The sequence below is a fragment of the Sorex araneus genome, chromosome 1 (assembly GCF_027595985.1).
Source record: "Sorex araneus isolate mSorAra2 chromosome 1, mSorAra2.pri, whole genome shotgun sequence".
NCBI lineage: Eukaryota > Metazoa > Chordata > Mammalia > Eulipotyphla > Soricidae > Sorex > Sorex araneus.
In genome coordinates this window covers 396111441-396116158 of record NC_073302.1, presented here as the reverse complement: position 1 = coordinate 396116158, position 4718 = coordinate 396111441, and positions in this window count along the sequence as shown.

Genomic DNA, 4718 nt, shown 5'->3' with positions numbered 1-4718 from the left:
CCCAGGTGAGTATAAATTCTCCCAGTTCTTTTACACCCCTAAGATAGGTGACCAAAGAAGCATTCCTTCTCTAACTGTTATTCTAAACTCTGTCGCTAGAGCACAATTTATTACCCTTCTATATCTATCTCACCATGATTTATCTGATACTCATTTTTTCTTAGAGAATATATAAAAACAAAAACTAAACAATAGTGTAAGCAGTATTGCAATTATAAGCAGTATTACTAGCATGCATGCATGCACACTTAAATGATGTATATGTTTATAAATATTCATGTGTGTATATGCATATATATATGTATATATATATATATATAATGCAGGTAAGTTAGCAGAATACACTATATCTTACCCTTGAACTAACAAGATAGCTCAGAGAGCTAGAGTGTAAGATTTGCATTCTAGGAATCCCAGGTTATACCACCAACAATGCAAGCTCCTCAGAGCACCACTGAAAACGATGCTGAAATAACACACCAGGAGTAGCCATGAGCACTGCTGGATGTGGCCTTACCTAACTCTCCAAATAAACAAAAAGCAACCAAAGAGCAACAACAGCAACAACAAAAGAAAATAGTTCACCCTTTAGACCAGCAAACACTTTAAACTAGTATTGTTTTATGTTATTAAGAAACATCAAATTCTTACATATACTAGCTTAAAAATACTATAATAACACAGTTTTTTATATTTACATAAAAAATAGTACATGTATTAAAGCAATGGAAACTTTTCTAAATTAATATTAAGAAACATTATAATAATGTCAGTTTATCAGCTTTGGGTTTTAGCCCTCTATGCTAGAATACACAGTAGCTGCTAATGAGTGGACAAAAAAGAAATTTAGTGAAAAAATGCAACTCATGACAAGTATTTTGTTGATACTTCCTCCATTATTTCACTGATACAAAACTCCAATGACTGAAGAGATTTAGAAATGACATGATTTGCTTATTTCAAGTTACCTCTGTTTCCATATGCTTGAAGGTTGTTGAACCAAACAAAATACATTCTCTGCAAAGCAACAAAAGACATATTTAAAGATCCTAATCAGATTTAATACATTTCCTCCTTACATTAATATTGTCCAATATTTTCAAATTGCATATGAAATTAAAATCTATATGAACTATGAACTCTTAAGTGACATACATTTTGTATTATTCTCTAGTCCTATGCTCCTTCTTAACTAAAGACACTTGTCTGATCTTGGTTCCTAAAAGATACAATGCCTGTTACAATTTTTACACATTTGTGATTGCCTTTTCTTTTAATTCTCTTTTGAGCATTCTTACTGATGCTTATTCACTTGTAATAAAAATTTTCATCCCAATCCCAAAATCAATGTCATTTAATTTATAAAGTGTAACTACTACTATATTGGGCTGGAGCGACAGCAGAAGTGCGTAGGGCGTTTGCCTTGCACGCGGCTGACCAGGGTTCAATTCCTCTGCCTCTCTTGGAGAGTTCGGCAAGCTACTGAGAGTATCTCGCCCACATGGCAGAGTCTGGCAAGCTCCCCATGGCGTATTCAATATGCCAAAAACAGTAACAACAAGTCTCACATTTGAAACATTACTGGTGCCCACTCAAGCAGATCAATGAGCAAAGGGATGACAGTGATACAGTGATACGGTGATTACTATATTAATTTTGGGGGGTAACACATGATACCAAAACATATGAAAATTAAATAGGTAGTATGCTCTGGAGAAAAGAAAATTTAAAATCAAAATGCTAAGAGTTCCCTAAAACCCTTTCCAATAAATTCTTCTGATGCTTCCTTGCTTCTTGACTTGTGGAAAACTAATTGTGACCTCCCTCTTTATTCATATGACTTTTTTCTGTATTCTTTCCTTGTTTTATAAATACATCTAGTCCTTTGACTTTGAATATCTCCCAATCTAATTTGAACTTGCAAATACCCTACTTCCAAATAAGGTCCCATTTGTTCTAGGTAAACACAAATTTTGATGAAACATTATTAATCCCATGATAATTGCTGCTTGCTATTTTTCTTAATACGTGCAGTGACTTTTTAAATTGTCTTTCTTATCAATTTTCCTCTAGACTGTCATCTCCCTGAAACAAGAAGCATTTACTATGTATATGTATTATTGCGACACATAAGGGATATTCAGTACATTCTTTTTAATTTTTAACAAATGAGCAAATAAGTGATATTTTTAATAATCACAGCTGAGATCCTCATACACCTGAGACATGCACAGACATTCCTCATGTTCTGATTCCTTGTGAAATAATCTCCCTCTCCTTTAAGATGTCATTGTAGTTATTTTTTAATTTAAATTTTTGAAGTATCTTCTTTTCATATTGTAGTTTGTATGATAGAGTCAGCATCCACAAGTACATAAGATCTTGAAACTTGTAGATCAAGCAAATATCTCAGTGTTAAGGATCAAACTTTGAACCTTTAGTGATTTTTAGTATATCCTAACAATGATGTCCTAACAGAACGTTTTTTCTCAGAACTTTCTTCCCCAGTAATGGTCAATAATAATAGAGAAAATTGGCAATGGACAAAGATATTATAACAAATTTGAAAGGATATTTGAACATTATAATAGACTCTATATAGACCACATCTCTTTTTATTTCCATGGGTATTTATGTGTGTTTTAAATTCCTGTTATTACCCAAGAATAGTAGAGCTAAGTATCAAGAGGAGTACTCCACAGCTTGGAAGCTGACCTCACATGCTAGGTGAAGAAGCAGCTCTGATAGAGAAGGGATCAACAAGCAAAGTGTGCTAGGCAGGCCCACTAGGGATGGGAGATACAGGCTGAAAATAGACTATAGTCCGAACAAGATGCCTACTTAATACCTCTGTAGCAACCACAACACCCAAAAAGAGCGAGCGAGCAAATGGGAATGCCCTGCCACAGAGGCAGGGTGGGGTGAAGGGGACAGTGTGGGGGTGTGGGAGGGATGCTGGGACCATTGGTGGTGGAAAATGGGTACTGGTGGAGACATGGGCACTTGTTCATTGTATGACTGAAATGTAAGCATGAAAACCTGTAAGTCTGTAACTTTGTCTCACGGTGATTCACTAATAAAATAAAATAAAATAAAAATAAATAAATAAAATAAATAAATATTTTTTTAAAAAATTCCTGTTATTATTAGTTTATTACAAATTTAATTTTTAACACACATTACTATTATGTGGGAAGTTTTGGTTGTTTTTTTTATTTTTATTTTTTTTAACTTTTTATTAAATCACCATGTGGAAAGTTACAAAGTTCTCAGGTTTATATGTCAGTTATACAATATTCAAACACCCATCCCTTCACCAGTGCCCATATTCCACCACCAAAAATCCCAGTATACCCCCCACCCCCACCCCCTAACCCCTACTGTATAACTAATGAATTTCACTTCATTTTTTCTTTACTTTGATTACATTCCATAATTCAACACAAAACTCACTATAGTTGGAGTTTCCATCCAAGAGAGACAGACATACTACATTTGATAATTAGTTTTTCATTGCTGGAAATGAAGAGATATGTAGCCCCACTGCTACAAGTACATAACTCTCTCTCTTTTTTTTTTTCCTTTTTCCTTTTCCTTTTTTTTTTTCTTTTTCCCCCTCATCCCCCTTCCCGCGCCTCATAGTATGGTGTACGCCACGCCGCGTCGCCCAGCGTGGGGCTTTTGATTAGTTCACAGTCCAGAGAGGTGGCTGCTACATTAAAAACCTTCAATATTTCAACAAAAACTTACTGTTATTATTTGGAGTTTCCCACCCAAGTCAGACCTGTTAAAAAGGAACCGTTTCACATTGCTGACAATTATAAATGTTAAGTCACGTGGACTTGGCAGCGTCCGCGCGGTTTTGGATTTCTGTATAAAGTCCAGGGAAAATTCTGCCAGAAATTACATAGCCCAGCTCACAGTCCCAGTGCATTGCTGTAAGAAGTCTCTGAATTCAAAGTCTTTAGGCGCAGAGGGTCCGATTCGCGCTCAGCGGCTCCGGATTTATCTGGGCCGAGGGCGTGCCAGTTACGCCCCCTTCCCATGAGTTCCTGGGAGCCCCAAAAGTAAGAATCGAATACCTGTGGGTTTGGAGTCACAGAAGATGGTGCCTGTCACGTGGGTGCCGCCAGCCCGCCGCTTTCCGTGTAGGAAGACAGGGTGGGGAGGAAAAAAATCCACCCCCGGCAGCACAGAGTCGTAGCCCAGTTCGCAGTTCCAGTGCATTGCTGTTGGATGCTGCGCTGGATGCCCGAATGTGTTAGACCTCTGGAATCAAAGTCTTTAGGTGCAGAGGGTCCGATTCGCGCTCAGTGGCTCCGGATTTATCTGGGCCGAGGGTGGTTGTTTTTTTTTTAAATCCTGATCTACATGTAGCATTCTTGAACAACTATTCGGAACACATTCCAAAGAGTTTCTAATGATTTAGAATTCATTTTGTTTTCTCTTTTAAGTTTTGATTTTTTTATTTTCATGTGACCGTTATTTGTAAGATGTTTTATTTTTCTATTAAAGTGTTCTTATTTGTAGTTCAGTTTCTTTTTCAGATATTTCACTGCTTTACTTTGTTATGTCTACCTCCAAATAAAACTTGTAAAATATAGACAACCCATTTGACTAATCACAGTTTTTAGTGATTCTAGCAGACTCACTGAATCTCCATAAGCAGAGGTATTTCTGCTGTTTTGTTCTGGACCTTTTGCAATGACATGAAAGTA